At 34.4% G+C, this 26148-nt stretch overlaps 1 protein-coding gene and 1 long non-coding RNA gene across 4 annotated transcripts in view; one reads left to right on the top strand and one right to left on the bottom strand.

Annotated features, from left to right (window-relative positions):
• Positions 1–26148, bottom strand: part of Ugt50B3 (UDP-glycosyltransferase family 50 member B3) — a 75640-nt gene that overhangs the window by 5925 nt on the left and 43567 nt on the right. The window contains exons 9-10 of one of the 3 annotated variants that reach the window (XM_087402975.1): positions 25801–25997; positions 3141–7149 (exon numbers count right to left, since the gene is read on the bottom strand). The exons of 1 other annotated variant lie outside the window; for it this stretch is intronic. The gene's annotated coding sequence lies outside the window, so the exon portion shown is untranslated. Of the gene's footprint in view, positions 1–3140; positions 7150–25800; positions 25998–26148 lie in introns of those variants that run through there. One more of the 3 variants, XM_087402976.1, reaches the window with a different exon arrangement.
• On the top strand, positions 1674–25469 carry LOC147910647 (uncharacterized). Its single transcript, XR_015544128.1, has 2 exons — positions 1674–4725; positions 4761–25469. It is a non-coding gene; the product is annotated as an uncharacterized LOC147910647 (long non-coding RNA).

Below are 26148 nucleotides of genomic sequence, written 5' to 3'. Positions count from 1 at the left end.
CGCGCGAAGAAGCATTCGAATTACGTGGAAGAAATAAAATTAAGTAATTACGTCTTCACTTTTCTTACAACACAGACATCTCAAAGCTCGACACTTTCGAGTGGATTCCCCGTATTGGTTCTCAACCACTGGAGTAGAGTAGTCGAAATCCACAAACATCGCCGTACTTCATTTCTTTTTCTTCCTATAGTGATCTTCGAACACGAGTAAGCGGATGAAGTTGAATGTGTTTTTTTTTTTTTTTTTTTACTGGGGTGATGGAATCCCGCATCGCACAGATAGACAAATCCGTTGGTGATTCGAGATTCGAGGGAAGATGAATGGACGTCCCAAATGTCCGACGAATGCTTTGAATACATATCGAATAGATCGAATACTTCGTAGCTTCTGCAGCTGGCCCGATGTCTGTGTGTGTATGCGATGAAGTTAAAAGAAGTCGGCCGCAGCCGACTCTGCTGTGGTCGCACCGGGTAGAGAATGACTCACACGGCACAACCGGATTCGCGAGAAGTGTGACAGGCGAATAGCACCGAATGGTTTACGACATGGGAAGTGTGTTTTTCGGATCCCCATATATTTTGCGTGAAGATCTAAGTATGCGCCTCCGCGCAAATTTGTATTATTTACGAGTTGTTTACTGACTATTCACTTAGACCTACGCTCTAAAATACGTCAACGAGCAATGTATTTTTCTTCCTATTTATTTTCACAGTTGATCATCCTTCACACACTGATATGCACAATATGTACATTTTTATAACGCGTATTAATAATTCGCGTGAATTTCTATCGCTACATTGTTGCGGAAATATATTTCTCCCCCGAGCGATGACACCTTTAAAATAACAAACAAAAAGAACAACGGTGTAATTTTTTTTTTTAATTTCCTTTTCAATACACATGATGGATGAGTAATAGCGATTAATGGCGGCATCGTGCCAAGTGTCTCAAAACATTTTGTATATTAAATTGATCGTAAAAAATTCATCCTGGCTTTTACGTTAATGACAAAAAAGAAGATCGGCGAAAGCTTTCAATATAATATTTTCGTGATGCACATTCATCACTTGTACGTTGATTGCTACATTGTGTTCTGCTCGTTTTAATTTTCCCAAGTCGATACTGATACTCCCCGATATGTCGACACCTTCTTCAGGGGATGACTTAAGTATCGATGTTCCACGTTCATATTACACTTAAGTATACTTAGCACGTGCATGCGCGCGCACGATGCTGATGGATGACTACCTGCGAGCGTGCGACCAGAATGACGAGCAAGAAAAATACCAATAACGGAATAAGGACCGAATCATATTGCCAATCGCGCGATAAGATCAGCATCAATGCTGTTCACATTTTCGATGATAAATGGTGGTGATTTTTACCACAAGCTCTTGCGTTTGATGCCATTATGCGATGTTCTTTATCGTTCTCTCTCCTTGCTACATTGTGGCTCAACTCTCATTCTCTCTCTCTCTCTCTCTCTCTCTCTCTCTGCTTCATTCCATCTCCGTTTCCTTCTCTATCTTTCCCTCGACCTTTCTCTTTCTACCTTTCCTCTGTCTGCCCTTCATGTCGATTTTTCGCTCGACAGCCGCCAACACGCTCTCCTTTTCTTTATACCGCGTAGGAACCCCCGGCTATTCCCCTTTATCCCCGTTTTTTCTGCACACTTAGATACGGCGCATCGATTAATAATGGACCTGCTTACAGTGTTGCAGCGGTTTCGACGCGGGTCGTTTTATTCGTGCGATCGTTATTACTATGTTGCAGCCACCACCAGCGCAAAACCAGTTTCGATCCTGGCACTACGGTAAGTTATGTGCCCAGCGTCTCTACTCGTTCGTAAATATAACGCGCGAATATTTTCGCACGCCTCTAGGTACGCTCGCGACAACAGAAGCGGCGCTACATTGTTATCCTCGTGATCGCGACTTTTTTCCTCTTCGCTGTCAAGCCATTTAGAATCGACGTGACAATATTACAATAGTACGCACATCTAGAAATATCAACGATACCTCGACAACATAGTGATACTTGAGCTTTGATACTGACAAAGAAAACTTCATGCACAACAGTAGCCCGAGGAAAACTCGGTACAAATGTTAACAACCACGATCCACAACCGTGTTTCATGACGCTTGAAAAACAATTTTACGGATTGGTGCATCTCGTCTAATGAAACAACTTTGTGACATTTCTCTGGTATCTCTCAGATCAGTGTTCTTTATGACCGCAAACAAATGTAATTGCCGAGAGAAAAAAATTAATTATCAAGAATCTTGATTACGGGTTGTCGAGAGCTTTCCCATGTACTTCTCGCATCGACACGATATGTTTAATATTAATAAGGTAAGTATAGCATTAAGCTGCATAACATAGATATAATTCATCTTAATTTACCTGACACTGATATTGCAAGAAATCCGTTCTTTTAGTAGAAAAGCATCGTTATTTTATTCGAAGCGTTTTGCTCACGCGTCAATGTTCTCCCCTGACCATTCACTTCTCTCTTTTCCGCGCACATCTACGTTTCGTTACAAGTTTTTCGTCGAGTTCCTTTACGACGAATCCGTTGTTCCTCACCACGAAGTAGAGATTGAATTCTGCATCGCTAACAAATGCTCTTCAACCGACTGTTGGCCTGGGAAGAAAGGGATCCAGAGACGTATAAGGAATATATGGTGCCCCGGAGCAACACAATGTAGTTGGGGCCCTCCCATTCCCATGCACGGTATACATAATACGATAAATGTATCCGGAATCAAATTAGTCACAACGTTTATCTAAATCTCTCTCTTATTAATCAGAAAAATAAACGTAATATAATATCTCAAATGTAATGAATTAAATTACCACTTCATTAATTATTAATTTTCCAATTTATCATACTACGAATGAATTACTTGATCAGGCTTTATATTTTTATCGATTCGATTAATGAATGAAACAACATTTCACGTTTCTCTCAATCTGAAATTCAATTTCAATTTGCAAAGGCAATTAATTACTGTTGCAATCGACAACGAGATTATCACTTTTGCTGGAAATAGAGACACTCAAGAAACTATTGCAAATAAACGCAAAATTAAAATAACGATATAAAAGGAAAAGGAAAATAGATTGATTAGTTGTAGATATTCTTTTTTTCCAAATAGAAACGAAGTAGGAACAAAAAGTTTTGCCGCCCTTGCGGCGTTCCCGTAGACTGACACCCGAAGGCATCTGCGCGCCCCCCTGTCCCCCTTGCAACATCTCTGAAGGGACCCACCTCCTTGCAACCTTGTAGCCGCCATGACGACCGCATGGTTTCATAATGGTCGTTGAAGTTATGCGAGATCGATAATTTTGAAATAAAATTTAATAATGTTTCAAAGCCTAGCGATATCTCTTTTAATACAGGATTATTATTATTATCCCATTTTTATTGTTTAAATTATTTAAAGTTATTATCTGTAGACGCTAAAATAGAAGAGACGTTTTTATATATTTAAACAAATCTCTATTTTCATTAAAGATTTTCGTTAATCGCATACGAATTTTCATTTCTTCATTTCTCTTTGATGTTAAACAAATAATTCAGTCATGGCGTGATTCTATTGGCTCCTTGTCGTCAGGCGATGCGCTTTTGTTACGGTCAATTACGGCATTCTTGTACAACGTACCGAAACAAACGAGACGTGCATCGCAATTACAATGTGTTGAATTCATTGTTTTTGTACAAACTACCGAAGAAGGACGTTATAAATTGGCAGTGGAAAGCCTTGACCGAAACTTTATTATTAAGGCTCTCTTTGTGTTCTTATTGTTGGGAATTCTCACAGTTGGATAGTATATAGGGTGTCCCATATTTCTTGCATTTTCTTTTGTATGCGAGAAGAGCGGATTTGCTGAAGTATCTCAAAATTTAGCTGAATACAAATCTGAAAATAATTTTATTTAACTATCAAAATTATATACACTGGTTGATAGAATGTAAAAATTTTTTGTAGCACTTCTTATCAATAGCAAATTGTCATGTTTGAGTTTTCTACACAATTATTTTAATAGTTCAACAAAATTATATTCAGATCTGTATCTAGCTAAATTTTTAATACTTCCAAGGATTAAATTTCAAGCTTGAATAATCGATTATATTAATTAATAATATAATTACTTAACATGAATAATTGATCGTTAATTAATAATTCATTTTCTTAGAATTTTTTAAGCATTTCTTTATAAAGCTCTTCTCCTCGTCTAGATTGCACAAATTAATTTTATTCGAATAAAATATTAATTTGAAACTTAAAATGAAGTTCATCGAGATAAATTATTTAAAAAATCTCATATGATGTTTAAAATAAAAATTCTTGCAAATAATTATATTTATGAATAAAAATGGTACTGAGAGAAAACTATGAAGATTATCTGCTGTCATATTTCTTTGGAATATCCTTTCATAAATACAGAAAAAGTAGATTACTCGTAATGTGAACGAGTTTCAACGTCGGTACATATAGTGAAACAGTTTAAGTTTTAAAGTAAGCTAAGAGAGGAAAATACTAGGCTTTTTAGCTGCTAGAAACAATTTATGTAGTCATAACTCATAGTAACGCTAAAAATGGAAGTGATTAAACATTTTAATCGTAGAGATTATATTATGTAAGTTGTATATTTTAACGCTAGATATAGCGTTTAGGAAAAAAATGCTAAGTAGATTCAAATGTTTTAAAAAGAAAAAATGTTAAGTAGATTCAAATGTTTTAAAAAGAAAAAAGGAAAATTAAATTAAATTCTCAAATAACCTTAATGCACTATCCAATTAAATATATAGCAATTAATCTTGTGCAATTAATTATAATTCTTAAAATGCCTTAAAAGTCGCAATGTTTAAAACCCCCGTCACTACTCGGATTAAGGATTTATTTATTCTCATTGAATTTTTTTTATTTTTATCAAGTTTAATCGCGTCGCGTTGGCAGTGTATTATAAAATTTATAAAATATTACATAATAATTCACTTTATCATATAAATCATGTAATATTGTGTATTGTAATGTAATAAGGCTTGCACGCATTTTACTTTATCGTAGATTCCTCACTACAAAACAGAATTCGCCTTTATTTTTTTCGACTAAAAATTTGATAGGGGATTGTCATTTATCACACTTTTTAATTTTCAATATTAACACGCTGGGCGTTACATGGCCATCAGTGGGATATTCATCCCTTTCTGTGAGAGTCACCAGCAGGATATATGCATTTTGCCTTCAATACGCCATACGTTATACGTGACCGTGAGCTTTGGTATAGTATTACATCAGTTATATATACGAATTTCATATATATCAATCAAACGTCTGGTCTCTGAATGCAACATTAATTACCAATCAATTGAACTTGACAGTTCAGTCATGTTACATATTTGTAAGAATTTTTTTAATTTAAGAGAACCTTGCACGTAAGCTATTGTAATCTACAATGTTCATGCTGTATCCAATTATTTTTGCATATATTTTTTTTGTATATTTTTTTACAAGACTTAAAAGATACACGAGATACATTTTATTTTCATGCTGGGCATCTAATAAAAATTGAAGCACGAGATTGACATGAACTATAATAAAGAACGCACATTTTAACAAGATAAATACCGAGCAGTGCACAATGTTGCAAAGTTAACATATAGCAAAGCTCTGTAATCAGTTCTTAAACCGTCTTGCTACACAAGATTGTGTTGCATATTTAAATTCTGATTCGCTTTCTCTCTCTCTCTCTCTCTTTTGAACACCTCAATTATGATCACGCTCTGTGTGGGACGAGCATCGGAATGAGTTTCGCATCACACTGGTGAAAGCTACCACCGCAAAGAACCTGAAATTTACCCCATCTGGGAAGAGATAAAATTATTCTACCTCAGTTACATACGGATATTGTATATATTTTTTTTCCGACTTAAGATTATTTAGTGTATTTAAACGCTTAATTGATCTAAAATTTAAGTTTGCAAAAAGTGATTGCTTTTGAGAATATTTACGTTAATCATGATGATCACGCGAATAAACCGATACCTGTCCAATAAAAACAAAATTCGATAGGGTCTTATATTAATATGCATTGCAGTACCGCCAGCGATTGAAGATTACCAGTTCAGACTGGCTCAAAAATGCTTTACGGTGCTTTTAAGGGCATTGAAATGCCAGTCATTTTTTAATCTTTTGAAAATTCATAAAGTAGAATTACAAATATTCGGAATTTGTGCAGCTCGGAGATAAAACGGATGAGATCTCGTCTGATAGGTTGATGCACATATTTTTACATATTCATACATATTCGTACATGTCCGTGTACAATATAAATATGAAACAATAGTAGGTATTGGAAAATCTATCAAAATTTTTGCTTTTTCCAGTTAAAAATTTTTGTAAAAAAATTTTTATAAAATAATATTATACGCAGTAATAATAAAACACACGCAGTTCATAACTTTGTACGATGTAAAGGGGAACAGACCTTAATAAATTTGAAGCTGTTTAATGAGCAAGTGTTACTGAGAAAATATACGGGAAAAACAATTTTGCTAAAGTTTCTCTAAAAATTAAGCTAAATACAGAAAAAAGTAATGCAAAATATTTTGACATTCTAGCAACCAGCTTGAGTATCCTAATTGTAATTTTTTTTATGGTTCAACAAAATTATTATCACACGTCTATATCTATAACTAATTAAATTTTTAGTTCCTTGAACAAAATCGTTCTTTCCAAGTAAAAATATTATTCAGCTACGTCAGAGAGATTACGTGAGTACTTCATCTTCCTCCTTCCTCTCTCTTTTTCTCTGTTATATTGTACATCAAAAACTAAGAAATTTGCTTCCGGCAGAATAATTATTCAATCGGTTGTTACTTACGCCAAAAAAGCTCCGTTTTTTCGCATCGGAATTCGAAGGGGCGGAGCCCAATGTCCAGACAGCGATTCTCCTTCTTTCTCTTTCTCTCCTTTCTGCAAGCTGGTTTTTTATCATCACATATTCCGCCTTTTAATCCCACGCTTTAGTAGTAGCGCTCGAAAATACGTCGTTGGTGGACGTATCAATTAAAAAATTGCATCGTTGCACCGTTGCATCTGCGTCATTCGATACATGTCGCATGGGACGTCGGAGGAAAGGCTGGAATGTCGAGAAGGGCACGAGAGAGTCACGAGAATCGGGAATTAAAAATCACCTTCGAGAAAGATAACTGTATTGAAATATATTGTTTCCTCTTCGGGCCACACGCCTCGTTTCGTCGAAATGCAATTCTCTTTCCTTTTTCTTCGCTGAATTCGTTTTATTATAATTATAAAGTAAAAAATTTTTTTTCTCGCGCAAATCTAGAGGGCTTTAAATTTTATAAATGAGACATACGCCGTCTTTCTCTCCTAAAATCACTTAATTCACCAAGATAACTTCCCCCGACAAAATTTACTAATTAAGCTCTTAATGTTGAAATAATTTTTTTCATATATTTTTATATAGCGGTAAGACAAAAATATTTAATAATGACCATTAAGAATATAAAAATGTCAAGAATAACTTAGGTACTTCAACGTTCCACTCGCTGAAGCTGGACTTCATAAAAAAGCTATAACCACAACTTTCTTTTTTTTTTTATATATACACGAAGAATACACGGCAGTAAAGCGGGACCCCCCGATGCGTGAAGTTAGCTAGTGGCGAATGTATCAGACAGAGGCAGAATCTTACGCTTATTACGAAAATATTAATTGCCTATGGCATACGTAATGCGTTCGCATTTTGATGTTGTATTATACTACCAGGCGTAATAATTAACGGCGGGACAGGAGATTTTAGTCGGCAACCGGGCGAAAAACACTCTGTTTTAGTAATTAATTAATGAACAGCTGTTTATCAAGAAGATTATCATTCATTGCGGATGTCGGCGATCGGTATCGTTGCTTAATTAAATCGGTCTAATAACGGGGAAGAGGCGAGATTAAAGAAAAATGTATTAAGAGAAAGAATCGTCGCGCCTGATAACGGGAATTGGATGTCCATCGTTTCTTCCCGTCAGGAGCAGATAAGGAAACAAAAGTGACCCGGTTAAAGAGCAGATCGTCCCGTTTCCGCCTGCTCCATTAAATCCTTTTCTCTCCCTCACGTGGCGCGTTAATTTGCTGCGTGCGATGCGTCCCTAACGGAATTGATTAATAATCTATTTCCCGTGCTATCGATCTTGGACCTAACTGCAAGCTCTATCCTTCGCGATATCGTAAATATACGTACACACGTATACGCACACTTGTTATCGTACCCTCCTCGAATATTACCGAGTAAACAGGTTTCACGTCGAGCACGCCGATTTATCGCGACATGCAGTAAAGCCTAAACAGTCCGGAACTATCTGTGACGACTCCAAGTTGCTTCGGTATGAGGTTGTAACACCCTAATGCGATGCACGGCTGTTGAACGAGTTTCCCTGTCACGCCGACTACTAATCGACCATTCCCTCGCGGTTTTCTGAAGTTCATGCGTGATTTTTGGCAATAAAAGCGCCGGCGCGACATTTCGTGCACACACATATCTACATTCACAGACAGGCATACGCCGATCGATACTGAACACATACAGCATCACTCGACGTTAATTCACGATTCCCTAAAGACATTCTCCGACATTGGGTATCCTGAACAAAAGGGCATGGATTCAAATGAATTTTAAATGAATATTAAAGTGTTTGGAAAAAACCTATTTAAAAGAAAGATTAGGTTCATATAAATATTTTTATGGCAAAAATGAATCTTCCGCTCATTGATAAATTTCGATTTTTATTATAAAATAACGAGAAAAAAAACACAAATTAAAAACGTTAATCTGATGAAAAATTAATAATTGATGATGAGCAAAAGACTGTCTTCAATTTTGTGTCGAATTATACAATTTTCCTGAATTATACGAATTTACATGAATTTCATTAACATCTCCGTTTCCACGGTATGTGAAAGTTGAAACCTAAGTATATACGATGAGAAATAGCATATGTGAAAACTTCGAAGAATGTTTAGTGTGGCGATACTTAGAAGGGCAATGACCTTACAAACCAGGCCTTTTCCGTTTCTCCCATGGGGAATAACACTATATATCGAGGAACCATGACGCCGCGATGGATCAATTAATAAAAAAATGCGCCGTTACCACGGCAGCCATTATCGTGTGCTGTGGGGAATTACCGTCATCTAGACGAAAGGTCGATCCCCCCTGCGTTTATTTTCGCGCGTAAAACCGTTTCGCGCGCGAGCACAAAGAGACATCATAATTAACGTCGAATGGCGGCGAGCACGAAATTTAAAAACCTTCCGCAGGCGCATTGTCACCCGGGTCGTTATACTCGGCGCTGCAATATCCGAAAGTATACGTAATTTAACTTCTCCCATTAAACGTCGGAAAAGGAACGTTGGGGTGGAGTCGAGCATTCGCGCCTTTCCAATCGGCAGAAACGCTTGTCAACAACTCATAACTTTGCTCGCAACGTTTTTACGTCGGAATGTTTTCATCCGGAAGTGTGATTATATTTTGTGTAACGTATAAAGAACATCGTGACATAGTCGTAACGCAGCAGCGCTATGCTCCTTGATCTGTGTGAATAAAACGCATGTTGGGTAAAAAAAAAAAAAAAAAAAAAAAAATCTTTCTCGTCGTCGCAGTAAGGCGCCGTCTTGCAAATTACCTAATCTATTTCTATTCTTAACTCGTCGAGAAATGCGAATAAATATTGCTCCAAAAGTTATTACTTCCGCAGCGAATTTTATCACAGAATATTAAAGGAAACTCTCCTCAGTTCTCTCGAAAATGTTAAATAGTTAAAATGAAGTGTCAGGTTGTCGAGCGTTCCAAACTAGTTCGCGACGTCTTTTGCGTAATTTACAAGCGAGAGATTCGCAAAAGTTAAATCCCCTTGTGAGAGGATTGGCGATATGGAGCAGGAAATATTTATCCGATGTTTCGATGTACACAGAGATGCGATTTAACTGGACCACTTCATCCATTGTTGCGAGCATTTAAATTTTAATTGAACGTACTGCGCCGCTCTGCGTCAAAATCGATGCGTATAGTCGTGACGTAAAGCCGATAGGAACGAGTTCATCCGTGAAATATTCAAAGACGAGACAAGTACATTATGGGTGATATAATGTGCGCTGGACCAACAGATCTCTTACTCACGAAGTTGTACTTGACTGCTATGCGAAATCGATATCTAACATCAGAAATAAAGTATCGACAGTAAAAGCATTCGGTAACATATTTTTGCTCGCTGAAACTAAAGTATCGACGCTTTTATTCCATCGGGTATCTGATAACGAAATTCTCGACATTTAATTAAGATTGAAAATGACAGCAAAAACTTTCGACAGGCGCCTCGTGTCCATATTTTTTTCAGTGTTTTTTTCAATGTAGCAAGGGAAGGGAGGGGAAAAAGAGAAAGAAAAAAAGGGAAAAAAGGAGCTGATATATCAGTCTTGACTCTACATATAAAGTATTCTCAATTTATTGTATGTTCTTGGAAAAGATGATAAAGAGTTTAAAGGAGAACTAAATAGGTAACATAAAATAACCGAATATTAAAATTGTCATAAAAATAAATGTTATATTTCAATTGTTTTTAAATTTATTTTTCGATTGATATAGAACGTTTACGTCAATTTGTGAGAGTGCTGTATACTCATGCATGGATGCGTGGATTATCAGTGACTCACAATATTTTTGTTTGCGTTTGTTAAATAATACATATGCCATGTTAAAAAAAATTACGAAATTATTATACGAAGTCAAATATATCATGTACTAATATTACATTATATCTAAATTATGTATAATAATTATGTGACTAATTATGATAACCATAATTATGTCCAATTACGATATCAAAAATTATTTTATAGTCACGTTTCTTTTTACAGCTGAAATATTAACAACCTGAAAATGAAAAATTTATTATCGGTGACCCGTGCGGCACGAAACGTGTTAAAGTAACATTGAGAAATGATAGTTTATAATTATTCGGCGTACGTGTATCTAGCGATGCGTGTAGAAACGGTCGAGAAAATTAATATAGCAAAATCGCGCAAAATTATCAGGCGTCGTCTAATTGCTATTCGCATCAGGCATGGCGCAACTTCCGAGGATATATCTATCCCCCCCCCCCCCCGTACATTTTATTTTTATTTGCGTTTTCTCTATACGCTACCTTCTTCTCCGTCGTTGCGGGAATTGATTAAAAATGTATCGATTCGGACGTGCTTCGCGTGGTAAGTTCGTTTTATTCGCTCGAATAAAAAATGTTCCTAACGAAGCAAAGTCATCGAAGCAACGCGCGATCTATTCCCGCATTTATCTATAGAGGATAAAAAAAAACGCTTTTTTATGCGTAAATGCTCGTGTACAAAGAGCGAACTCAATGGAGTTTACGGTATTTCGATAAGAATGCAGTATCGGGCGGCATTTCGCTTTTGATATCCGGAGTGTTTTTGACATTGATATCCTTTACTACCTACATCTTTTGTATATTCAACGATACCACCAGCAAAAGAACAACGATGTAAAGTATACTTTGTGAAAGATAAAAGTATTCCACGTAACGCGTGGATCTTTAAAAGAACGGAGTTATTTATTGAAAATGTGGAAAAAAAAGCCGAGCAAATAATCGTAAATGCGATTGGCATTATTAGCTATAATAAATGTTTGTACACGCATACTTTGTGATAAGCTCTATTTCTCGTCCTTCGTGCATTTGCGCGATGATTAATGTTACATCCCGCATACAGATAATGTCTCCGGACATTTCCGCTTCGATTCTTTTTCTCTCGTTGGCGTGTCGACAATGATGCTCAGACGTGTCAATTAATAAATCGCACTCTCGACTGAAACCCACCGGAGGGTGGCCGCCTTCCACCGTGCAACCATCGTGCCGATTACTGTGGAAGCAACATTGTTGCAACCGCGATTGTGGTTGGTGGAATCAGTTCGGTTCGGCGAGGCCGAGACCAGCGTCGGATGAAAGCCGAAAGATCTGGTCAACGATCCTCGGGCAACTTCCATCATGTAGTATATAACGGATCTGCAAAGTTGGTGCTGCGACAGCGATGCAAGTTGAAGTTACTCGTGTCATTCAAGCCAGTCAACGCTGTATCCGCAATCTTTCGCTCATCCCAACCGTACCCGTGGGACGATCCATAAAGTTGTAATTGCTATACTTCAGTTCACTTCACTACACACCCACGCTCATAATGCGTCATGGTCCACTCTCATTCGCCTTATTTGCATGCTCCTAGTAACGGTATCTAGAACACGTATCAATTAGCGAGCCAGCCGACTGTTTTCCACAGTCGTAGACCTGTTATCGCGAATATACTGCGAATGTTGGGCAACTGTTTCGATTTTACCTGCCATTCTGATTAGTTCGGTTACTGGAATAAACGAGACAAGCCGACGGTATTAATTTCATGATAACAGTTATTCAGATTGCGCTGTTATTTGCCAAGTAAATAAAGTTGTACGACTATGTTGACATATTTTCCATATTTTCTCCACATATTTTTTCCAATTTTTCCCGATTTACAATACTGCGACAAGTGACACATGTGATATCTAAACCTGACACTTGAGTCGTGATTTTTTTTTTTCCGACACTACGTTATATAAAAGTCACCTATATAATATTTCATTTACTTATTTAATATATTATTAAACAACTATTTCAGATATATACAGATAACACAAATATTTTCGGATGCATTCTACATTTGCAATAAGTATAATTAAAATCTCGAATCGTCTCCAATGTTATGAGAAATCAAAAACAAAAGTCTGAAATATTTGAATAACAATTTGAATCTTTGTATCATTGAATTATGTCAATAATAGTGATACAAACTTCCAGGACACCGCGTATGCAAAAAACTGACTTTTCTATCTAGATTTTTCCTTCTTCTAAAAGTGCAGCGAAATAAAATTCCTTTACTATCCCAAGACGCGAGCTGCCTTCACATACAGATTGAACTTGCGTTTTTGAGAATTCTTTTCTTCTTTTTCTTCTTTTTTTCCTTCCACTTTCTGTCGAACGTCACGATGTAGCACGAGGATTAGCAGTGCATTCGAAGCAGACGGCGACATCAGGTCGCGCCTTTAGAAGCCACTCTTGCAGTTATGCTATATTCTTAGCCTTTAGAACCGATGGAATTCGCTTCCTCGGAAAAGAAGTTGTCATGTTTTCCCAACTCTCAGTATTATGTCTGTGCGCGCTCTATGTATATATTGCGTGTGTGTGTGCGTGTGTGTTTTCTTCCAGCCGATAATCAATGCGTTCTATTGGATTGATTGTGAGTAACGTAGTTTACGTTTAGCCGTTTTGAATAGCAGCCGTCGTACAATTATAATGAAACATTCCACTGGCTCTCAAGGGAAGTATTACCAATCGATCTGCTAACTTTTTGCATTCCTCAACCATCTTGATTGCCCGTTATCCACGCGAATTACGGAGTTTGGGAGTTTCGTGGCTCGGTTTATTGTCAGATTCATTTAAATTATCCGCGCACGATTCCCAGCATTGAAAACGATTTGTTTATCAATTATGCCCCGAGGGCCGCTATAACTAATAGTGATTTCGATCACTACTGAATTATATTAAATTAATGTATATTGAAAGCAACTATATATAAAATTAACAAAATCAAATGTAGAAACATAAATATTTGAAACAATTAAATAATATTCAGTAATAATATTACGTTATTTAATGTATAATGTTACGTTATTTAACAGAATATACATGTACTATTTCATTGTCAAAATTGATTATACTACTGAAATTATATTTTATACGCTTTTAATGTGTACTAATTCATTGGAGTGACCGAATTCACCGTGAGTGTACGTAAACGATTCCTTGCACGAACTATACATGTACATAAATCTACCGATTCGCGTAAAACTGTCGTCATAAAATACTGCGCTTGCATAGCGCGTGTAAAGATATTGTCAATTTTACTCAGTCATATACTGCAATGTTGCCGCACACGAAGTAAGGAATATATTTCAGCGAAATTTTGGTAAGAATAGGATATGCAAATATAATTAAAATTCTAAAAAAATTCTATAAGCTCATGCAGATACCGAATGATAAAGTCACGGTAGATCTACTCCGTGTAACTGATACGAAAATGATTGTGTGGAATAGCCGAGAACATGAACACCATTAGCACATAGATTGCCACGTTTGCATATTCCATACGTACGAGAATTCTACGCATAAGTAGTTCTACGAGAGGCAATGGAAAACAATCTACGGCGCAGTCGAGAAATCTACCGGGATTTCTCGGAAGCGGTTTGACTTCAATAGCATCATAAATTTCATTACTTTTTACATATTTTTTGAAGAGTTTATCATTAAAATGTAATATGTATATATGTACAAATTTACATTTTATATAATTCTAATTATACATAAAGAATTATGTATTCAATAAGAGGTCGAAATTAGACGAAATAAATCAACGAATAAATCAATAAATAGAAATAACGCTATTTTTGGTCAAAGCGAATTTTAGTGTTTAGTAATATTGCAAATTTCATATATGTAAATTTTTGCAAATATGTATGTTATTTCAGTTTTATAAACTACACGCCGATAAAGTTTGTCAGATCTAAATGAAATCGCGAACTGATGAAGCCGAAATTAATATCTCAAATTAGATTGATCGTTCATTTTAATAGTAAAGTTAATAAAGTATTAAAAATCAAATAATTTATTGCAAAAAATATTACCTCAGTATTGAACCTGAAACTCCCGACTTTCCCGAACGGAGATATCAATTCGACCATCGAGGCATGTGAAATTATATATGCATATTATATGTATTATAAAAAATCAGAATTTTACTATAATTTAAAGTAAAGAGTTTCAAATGTCAGATATTAAAAAAAATTAAAAAAAAGGTTCATTTATAACGTGTATCTCATATATATCTTGCTTACAATTCAGTAAAGAATAACAAGAATCATTTTTCGTTTTATGCAAACAAGAGAAACATTTCTGAATACATTTAAAGTTAAATATCATAACAGCGCGAATAAGATTGCTGCATTAAAACGCGTGTTGCCCGTAATGCTCGTTCCCATCAGTGTAAATTAACTAATTTAATCTCGATTTAATTTATTGTTTATATTATTGTTTACCTCTCAAGAATTAGAAAAAGATAAATTGAAGATTAAAGTTAATCTTACATTGGCGGAATTGAGTACACGGCCCGATTTTCCAATGTAAGATTAACTTCATCTCGATTTAATTTATCATTTATCCCTTTTTTATTTAATTTACTGCTCCTCTTTTTCTAATTCTTATAATTAAAAGAAGATAAAGAGTAAATTGTAAACCGAAATTAAAATTAAACTTACATTGGTAGAATTGGGTTGAAGTTATAAGGTCTTCATGGAGTTAAAAATTATGAAGAAAATCTCGACAATTTCTTTCGATTTATTCGAAAGGAAACAAGTAGAAAGACCCTGAGAGTAATCCAGACCATTAAACTCACGTTAAACTATGACCTCGAAGGCAAATCTTTCTCGTAAAAAAATCGCGCTCTGTATTTCAGCCAGTCGTATATAAAAGTTCTTTTTCGAGCTTCGCGTCATGCGGGTGCATTAAACCGCAAATGGACCGATTAAGAGAAGCCCTTTACGGTGTAATATTTGTGCCGACGTAGGCCGTAATTGTTCACCGCATCGTGAGCCTTCATGTTTTTATTACAACTACACTTCCTGCGTCGACAACCTCTCTTGCTAATCGCAATGAACGGAGGAGACAGCACTCATGAGACGCACTTGAAATGAAACAGCAGACAAGTTTCGTAATACGTGGCCTACGTATATTCGTTCCGAACAAAAGTTCACTTTACTGCCACGTTCGCGACCGTGATTATTGCCTCGGTCGTATTGCGGTATTTCCTTCTCGAATTACGTTAATTGCACTGGCAAGCAATATCGCATGATAATGATAATACCACCGCAGACGTGACATAAACATCGCGCGAAATTAGAGAGTATAATGCAAACCCTCAATCAGTTCGCAACATATTTCCAAGTAAATAAAAAATTGATTGAAAAGCGCAATCACATCGTAAGCTATGAATAAGTGACCGTTTATTCCGTATTTTGACGCTGTAATTATTTATTAAAAATCGTTTCGTTAAATTAATCACATATCTACCGGCAAACGAAATTTTCATTTTAAAAGAAAATTTCGTTGTTAAAGGAAATATGAAAAAAAAAATACAGTATAAAAAAAGTACAATATTAAAACTTTATATTATTATATAAGATATAGAATCATAAAAAACTGTATGTTAAAAATTAATATTTTAAGTAACGGTAACAAGTATTCGTTTTCTCAATAAAACTTGCATTCGCAGAATGATAAATTAACGGGAAAAGAAAAAAAAAGATAAAAAGATGCGGTAGAATATCCATATTTCATAATTCTATTTAGGAAAAATTCTATTTAGCATCTCTTTAGCATCTCTGAATATTATATTCGCAAGAGTGACGCAATATGATTTAACGCAAATCCGCGATATACATACCACAATGACATAACACTGCGGCATAACATTAATAACGTTACTATCTCCGATGTCGCAAATAACGTCGGATTCAAGAAATCATGGCAACAACTCCCGCAGATTCGAATAAATATGTAATTGCTGGCAAAGTGCACGAATACTTCGCTATGCTATACCAAGCAAACCTGCTAGCCTTTAGTTCTTAGCTCGTTCCAGCAAGTTTGTTGCTACGAACTCGACTCGTACCACATTGTATGTCAGCTGTAATGCGCATACTACTTCTCTCGTAGCAAGAGCTAAATTATGGCTGATAATATTTTAACGCTACGAGTTATCTTGACGGCGACAAACTCTACGTTGCGGTGAGCGTAACGTATTCTCGAATTCTCATCCTCTTCGTCTTCGGATTTCTCGTTTGTATCTCTATTCATTTCAAAGATAAACTTTGAATATCGAGTTGCGAAAGTAGCGTGAAACATCGCGCGGAAAAAAATGAAGAAGCACGAAGAAAAAAATCCCACGGAAAAAAAATTTATATTCTTTCTTAAGCTTTATCTGCTAATGAAAAAAAAAATAACGCAACATCTACAATGTTGAATCTTCAACATCGAATCTACAATTTTTCCATCGTGAAATTTTTGACATTTCAAGTAGGTATTTATTTGATTTAAATTAGATCACAAAACAAATTGTATCATCAGTAATAACCAATTTTTTCCAATCTCTGTCGCAATCTCGAATGTACTTTTAATCGATTCGAGGGGACCGATGTACGAAAATGTTCAACATTGAAAATTGAGGACATAAATTACCGCGGATAATCGACTTTAATTATATTTTCATTAAGGCGTAATCGACTTTATAAATTCGATATTCGAGCTAATTATTTTATTATACTTTTATCTGCATTCCACATATAATTACATTATCATGTGTCGTAAAAAAGAGATTGAGTATAACTCGCGCATGTTCCGCGATTGAAAAATGGCTAGATAAATTGTGATTCTTTAAAATAATAATGGATAAAAGCGAGTGCAATTATCGGTCGATAACACTGCGATCGGTATTATTTCTTTTTTCCAATTTCGTAGCGAGATGTTCCTTCGTACGTTATGAAAGACGTTACCCCCAAGTTAAACAGTCGTAGCACGGCGTGATCCCGCCCATTCATAACTCGACGCGATAACGATAACAAGGTGATAAGCCATGCTCGCGCTCGTGCCTCGTTTGTCCGTTATCATCGTCGAGAAACCGGGAATGACGTCGGCAACAATGATTCTACCTCTCCCATGATCGTTCCGATGGATATAACAATTTCTGGGAACAATGAATGACATAGCACAAACGCGAAGCTTCTTCTTTGGAAAAATAATGATCTTTCTCTATTGAAGTTCGATCGAGAGACAAACGTTTCTTTTTGTGATTTTTCAATGCTTCTATTCACGTCGGTTTAATCATTTTTAAGTTTAATTAATTGTTAAAATTAAATGTTTTTATAAATTGGTACATAATATTCGATTCGATGACATTTGAAAATAATTAAAAACCAAATAAAAAAAAATTGATGAGAAATGTTTTTTTTATCTCGATTTAATCTTTTCCATTTAAATTATATAAAATATAATTTTACATATTTTTCTACACAATTTGACATACAAAAATAAAATATATTTATAGTCTTCAATTATTGGAAATAAAATTAAGTAATAAAAAATTTCAAAAATAATAGTATGTGAATATCTCGGGAAAGAAAATTGATCTTCGAAAGCGAAGTTCGATCCTATTCTAATATCACAATAAAGAGCCGAAATTTATTTTTCTTACAATAAAAGGCGCGAATTCTATCAACTTTGACGTGTTGCAAATTGAAAAGATTCGAAAACCTGCTGTTATAAGTTCTTTTCCGTTACATTAGATAACCTTTCAACGTGAACGCTGATGCTTTTCTTCAATAATGTACACATACATACATTTAATACATATACATTGTATATATTTTCTCGCATGATAGTATCATAAATCTATACATACTTAACAGTTAATCTTCTTGCGCAATTAGATATTTTCTTTAACTTTGCAAGTCTCGCATGTGGAAACATACGATTTATTGTAATTGCCAAGGTATTTATATGTGAGGCAGTTACACGTGAAATAAGGAAGCCACAAATTGGAGAACTTTCCAAATTGTCCCGAATTCAAAGGAACGAAGATTACACATTGCGAAGTTGTGAGGAAACCGTAATAACTCCCTGAGAGATAAAATATTCTTTAAGAGATTGAGAGTGACACGACATTAAGAAGAATTGACTTGGAACTAAGCCTTTCAACCGCAATTTGATTGCAACCAATCAAATTTTCGCTGAAAGGTAAAACGATAGGTATAATCCGCGTGTAGATTGCAATTGTATTATCGACGACGTTTAGGAAGAACAGCGAAGTGATCTCAGAAGTGCCCTTTTCAAACTAGTTCCAACTACAGACTTCAATTCCATTTCATCAATGTAATCGCGGTTGTCTTTATGAGAAACTAGTTTCATGCATTACGTGTTACGAAAAGGTAATCACGTATAAATGTTAGAGATTTTTTTTAGTAACAGCAATTTTCTTTTGTAAAATTCATTGAAGGTTTTTTCAATCAAATGGAAAATGTATATACGGAAAAACGGTTTTGGTACTCTTTAAATTTCTTGGAATGAAAACTTATTCCAAAAAAGTTAAAATACTACTGCCACTATTTATTTATTGAAAGAGTTTTCAATAAAAAATTTTTATTTGAGGAGTGACAGATTTTCACTTTTTTCCTTTGAAATAAATCTCATTTAAAAAAAAAAATAAAAATAAAAATGTATCACTCTTATTTAAGAGTGCAATTTTTCACTCTTTTCAATAGCAGTTAATTTTTTGAGATTTCACTTCAAGAAATTTAGAGAATATCTAAAAATTTATTATAGCTAGATATTATATATTATAGCTAGAAAACTAAAAATAAATTTTATTAGATGATCTAATAAATGAAATAATATGTAGGATGTGTGCTCGAAATGCTAGAATGTCAATATTTTTTTGCAGCATTGATTATCGATGCTTTAGTTTTCTACTGATTTATTTTAATGGTCCAACGAAGTTATTTTCAAATCTGTATTTACCTGAATTTTTAGATTCTTCAGCAAAATCGTTCTAAGCGTATCGTAACAAGTGAAGTACTTTGAAGCGAGAATAAAACATCAAAGCCGTCTTCCACGTGGATACATGTTCTATTTGGAACATAGTTTCATAGAAACTCAGAAAATACTGATAATATTAAATTTTACATCCAAACAATCGGAGTTTTATCGATTATTGACTACCGATTCTGGGTAACGAGGCTAACGCGAATTACAGATTATTAATAACTGTTTGTCTGCGTTTAAACAAACATTCAATTCTCTCGCTGCTGCTGAATATTAGTTCATATACATCGAATACCTTTTGTTGTTGCAAATATCGCGATACAAACGATACAAAGTTTTATAGCTTTTTTCTGTTACAATATAAAGCGTTATTATATTCAAGAAAAATACACGTGTTCTACTAAAGAATTGCGTGAGATTCTTTTTTATCAAAATCGTGAAATAAGCTGCACAAGATTTTATGTTAAAATAAATTAATTTTTTTGTGGGAAATATTAAATATATGTAAATTTTTCATAGAAAAAATATTATCGTTAGAGAAAATATATATTTCCCTTTAAAATCAATCCAATTCCATCATTTGTACTTTTTTTGCATCGTGCATTTTCATTGTTAAATTGCAGGTTTAAAAATAGATGGATAAAAAAATGATGGCCTGGTTTCACGACGACCGACTGGGTCACCAGTTTCAACAGCAATGGAATTTTTTTGCGGGATTACGTAAAACATCCAATCATGTTATTGGATATGTCGCATTAATTTGTTGAATTATTTTACGAGTTATCAGAGCATATCGAAAGCTATGTCGTTTTTCCCATCAAATCGGCTTTCCCCGCTTTCCATTGATCATTAAAAAAAAACGTATCGCTATAGTTGGTTCGCATTTCAATGCGTGTTACGACACTCAACTGCACACGAATGCCGAGAATTTACCCGCGACTAAAACACTCTTTGATGTTGTAAACACAAGAACCGATCAACGCAAATGCGCGAGAAATAGCTGTAATTATCGTCAATTTGACGTACGGATAATCGGTAATTCAACTTGAACTGTTGAACACTGTAGACAATGCTGTAGTAATTTCGAGATCTCAATTAATAACAGTTTTCAGATATAAACGTGCGAAGTGAACTGAATCGATATAAAAATTTATTAATGATCAGTTTTAAAAAAGTATATTTTTAATAAAACGTGCAAATATTAATAAATTCTAAAATAATTTTTATACTGATAAAATAATATAATAAAGCTTAATAATTATTAAGTTTTAAAAGACACGTATTTTAAAGGAAAGATTCTTTTTTATTAAAATTGTAGAAAAAAGTAAATTGCAAAAGATTTTATATTAAAATAAATTTAAGTTAAATTTTAATATATGTAATTTTTTCTGTAGAAAATATTAATTTAATATATGTAAATTTTCCGTAAAAAAAAAGACCGTTAGAGAGAAGATTTCTCTCAATGATTTTTTTTTTAATTAAAAAAATTAATCCGCGACAAAATTGATTAATTTTATAGTATTTTCACAACACAAATCCAATAAATATCAAAGTTCAAGAGCAGGAAATCGACCATTTGGCTTTAATTATTTCGATGTTTGTTATGAAACATTACGCGGTATTTCTGCGTGTTTTATTCGGGATATTATCGGCCGCACTTTATTAATAAAAATAATTAATTGTTCCGCATGCGATCAAATCAAAGAGATCACACACGGTGGATGGGTCGAAAGCAAGCAAGCTGAAAATGTCACGAAAAGTCATTGGCGGCTAGCAAACGCAACTGGCTATCACTGCAAATAATTTAAGTGTAGCGCTTGGAAATTATAACCCCGTGAATTTTCACGTCAACGAAATTATAGACGCTTTTGCAGGCAATTTGTGAATTATAAATTCGATTTCCAATTTCTGTTTACAGTGGCGTTAAACACATCGGTTTATGGAAATTCGCTCTATACGATATTATCTAATGTAATATTACAACTATTAATTGGTTTTCAGTAACAAAATATCAATTTCGGCTGGAAAATGTTAATTTTCGCAATATTCTGTAACATCACAGTATCGACGTGACAAAAACATAATTAGGGTGTCTTTAATATACTTTTCGCGTTACGTAAAGTATTGCAAGAATGTTTAGAAAACTCATAAACGAGATTCTCGAGATAAATATCGTTCTTTCCCGTGTTAAGGGAATTGTTGACAATGATCGATCATCTGACGCAAGTCTTTTATATCCGATCGACATTTCAAAGACTGCACCCAAAAAAAGATTTCTTTGAGTTAAAGAAATGTTTCTTTGCTATACAGTTAAAGAAAAAATTTCTTTGATTTGAACGTCATTTCTGTGATTTGAATAAAATATAATTTGTTTAAATCGAATTAATTTTTTTATTTCAAAAAATAATGTTTAAATAAAAAAAAATGAGTTCAAATCAAAGAAATTTTTTCTTTAACCGTATATAGCAAAGAAACATTTCTTTAAATCAAAGAAACTTTTCTTTAGGTGTAATAATTCACATACTTACTCTGACATACAAGTCCGTAGCTAAACCGTATACACTCGAGTAAACTTATCAAATCATAACAAGTACTCTTATCATTCATTCCTAACGGATAAAAAATGATAATATATTTGCAACATAAGCTTCGCCAAACAATGTGTACAAAACCTTATCAGAGGCAAAAAGTATCTACTAGAAGAGAAATAGAAATCTTTGAATTTATATATAATTATACGCCCTTTTTACTTTTTGAATTTATATATACTATACATATTATCTATTCTTTAAATCTGAATCAGTGGATAGTCTCTAGTTATCTAGTGGCATACTTTGATATCAGTGATTTATCCATTGATTCAGATTTTGAGAGTAATGTAATATTACGAGCATTAATCATTTTTCAGTACACTCTTTTTACTTCTAAAATTAGAATACAATAATCAATTTAAGGGCGCGCTAACAAAATATCCTGAAATTTACAAATCAAAATGCTACGGCAAGAAAGTTTTAAAAAAATTAAAAAAGTTATATATGCATATTTCAAGCAGTAGTTTTTTGAAATATAAAGATTTAAATATAACTAATTACAAATTACATTTACACGGTCACTTGCCCATGAATTGCGGTAGTGTAGTGAACTCTCACTTCAGCGTTTAAACGTAATCTGCTTAAACGTAATTGGCTGTATTTAAACTCTTATTTTTTAATAAACTACTGCTTAAAATAAAATCTTACAAGTAACTTTTTATTTAATTTTTTTAAAAAACTTTTTATAAAACTTACTGTATTATTTTGATTCGTGAATTTCAGTACACTTTATATATATATATAAAGTGTACTGAAATATATATATAAATCATTTCTTACGTTATTCCAAAGTGGATCAATTTAAAACAAATTTATCTATCTGACATCATCACATATTTAATATATGTTATCAAAACTAAAGTTAAGATAAAAACAAAAAATCAAAAAATTTCTAAATATTATATAAGATCAAAGAAGCTTTCATAAAATAATATTGAACCGTGCAAAGAACTTTCTACAAATATTCTAACTGAGCTTATCTTTCATATCGGCTTCTCCTAATTCGACCTTTGAAACCGTCTCTCGAAAAGATTATTCTCTTTTCATATTCAGGTATGGAAACGAAACGAGATTTATCTCACCAAAAGTAGGTATTGTGTTACTTGAGGATCCACAATTGGAATTCCACTTGGAAAATAGAGCTTATATTTGCATTATAAAAACTTCAGAACATTGCTGGAAACTACTGGTATATAACAGTAAAGCTTCAAAACCAATTTCATCTACATATGTCGTGGTAGATTTAACCAAAGACGACAAATATTTATGCAATATGAGGGAAATCTCCAATAAAATGCCGCAGTATGAACTCCACAAGATTCGAATCGAGTTCAAGCAGGATAATCTTTCAGATTACTGTCTACTATTTTAAAATATTTATGAATCTCGTGGCAGTACTTTCTATCTTCTTCGATCCAATTTTTCATTTGCTGGTTAACTTGTGATTAGGCTTAATCTAATGATAATGTAAAAATTGTATTCTTCTATAATTTCACTGAATCAATTTTTTTGTAGTGAATAGCTTTTAAAATTATCATTATACAAAATTAATTTGATAAATAATAAAATTAGTTTGGTAAATAATATAAATCATAGCTTGAAAAACACAATTTTTACATTATCATAAAGTTAAGTGAGATTAAGTTTAAAACACAATAAATAGAAACAGACTAACATTTATTTGTTTACATACCAATAATAACAAAATTAAATGACCAAGAGATGAACAAAATAGATGTTAAGATAATTAAAATATGTATTTAGCTGATAAGATAGAATACAAAAAATATGAATACGTTTCGATCGAACAGTTTTCATCAGTTCAGAATTTTATAGCGAATTCGGTTAGATGAATTATACGCACTGATGTATATTAAAAGCCATTGTATAAGATTTTATTGAGTAAAAGTGAAATGCAAATATTTCGAATTCTAAAATAAACATTTTATCTAACAGTACAATAAAGTGAATTGAAGATTTCGCGGTTTAATCTGTTTCAATATTTATATTAAATACACTTTTTTACGTCAATCTCTGTACGATAACTTTAATATGCAGCAGTGCGCATTGAGTGCGTCCAATCAAATTCGTTATAACAAAAACATTGATCTTTAAATGGATAGGTGGACAGCACTCTACGCATAGTTATTTTAAAAACCTTGTTTTGGAAAAGAAGAGTAAAAAAATTGTTAAAGTTCATTATTTTTACATTCCTCTATCTCATAAGAACATAAATAAAATATAAATTTAACTCTATATACTATGAAAAAAATATAGTTATAAAAATAAAATTTGCTTCGAATGTTCTGAACATCCCACTTACTTACTTGATTAAAAGGAATAATATTTCATAATTTTACAAACTAAATTAACTTAAAATAAAGTAACAATGAAAAGTCAAGTGTCAACAATAAAAGTCAAAATTAAACAATCAACCTCTAAACCACAAGAGTTAACCAGACAATGAAAAATGGGTCTTAGTAGCTAATATTAAAGTCAAAGTAGTAAGAGCTCTTGGTAGCTCAATAGCTCGGAGAGTATTGACGATGCCAAAGGGTATCATAAGCCATTTCCTACTCACCGATCGAAGTGCTTATATTTCCAACGTCTACAAGCAGCTAGCTGTCTCTAGAGGGAGGAGAGGGGGGGGGGAAGGAAACAAGAATCTGTTTACCGCGATGGGCAGCGTTTACACACGACAGTTCCGAAATACTTGATGGTTCACTTGATGCCCGACACGCCGATATACCACCGCGATTTTGCGCATTTCTGGCGCGAAGTGATAAGTCGGAATTTAGTTACGAAGACGCACTTTCAACGATCCGTGACATCGATTTGGCATTCGGACGACTTTTCATTGTTATTGTCGACCGGACCGACCATCCGTCTGATATCGGCGAGGCAAGGCAAAGGCGCCCTCGAAAGAACGTCAACAATTGACTCAGAAAGATAGAGGAGAAAGGCGTCGATCGCGCCGCAGCGAGAGATAACAACACGACGCGACGCCGCGCGCGGAGTGTTAAACCAACTTCTTAATTAGATGGATGTGACGTAAGACGCGACAGGGCCGATTAAACGCAACCGAAAGCTTTCGATCGTCATTGCTCTCTGCACGCGTAAACAGCGCGAACGGAGAACGCGACGGCGTTGTTGCGTCACCCACGACGCACCGCACCGCACCGCACCGCACCGTACCGCGCCGTCACGCATTTTAGCAATGCGTCGTAACTCGCGTCGCGAGTGTGTTTGGAAATTGCCCACGTCGTACATAATCGTTTTTATGTCCCATGTCGGGGGGGAGTAAAAATATATATATGTATGTCGCGCCGCCTTGCCGATCGCGCGCCATGCCGATTAATTCGCCGGCGAGAGAACTCGAGCTCGGATAGAAATAATTTTCTTACGCAGCGATTTTGCCAAACACTGCCTCGTATATCGTATCTTTACCTTTGATCATCCGCAGGACTGTATTTAACCCTTGATTAATACGGCGACTTCACATTGACCACCGCCTTTGTTTCGTTCCTTGTTTTATTCTCCTTATTCTTCTTGTAAAGGAGAACCGCACCCCGTCCACTTGTCTTTCACTTTGATACTTTTGTTTTGGACGAGTTTCTTTTCTTCCTAATAATCACAGCGACGAACTAGACCATGTCAGTTAACAAAGAGAATTAAAGTACATTAATTAAACATGAAAAAAGTACAATTGTTATTTTTATATCATCAAAGGCAAAAGAATGCTTCTGCTGAATGACATTTCTCTCTCGGGGAAAGCTTGAAAAAGTTCTGAAATTA

Source organism: Acromyrmex echinatior, chromosome 2, assembly GCF_024713525.1.
Source record: "Acromyrmex echinatior isolate Ae372 chromosome 2, ASM2471352v2, whole genome shotgun sequence".
Classification (NCBI taxonomy): domain Eukaryota; kingdom Metazoa; phylum Arthropoda; class Insecta; order Hymenoptera; family Formicidae; genus Acromyrmex; species Acromyrmex echinatior.
This window is presented reverse-complemented; position numbering and strand designations above follow the sequence as displayed.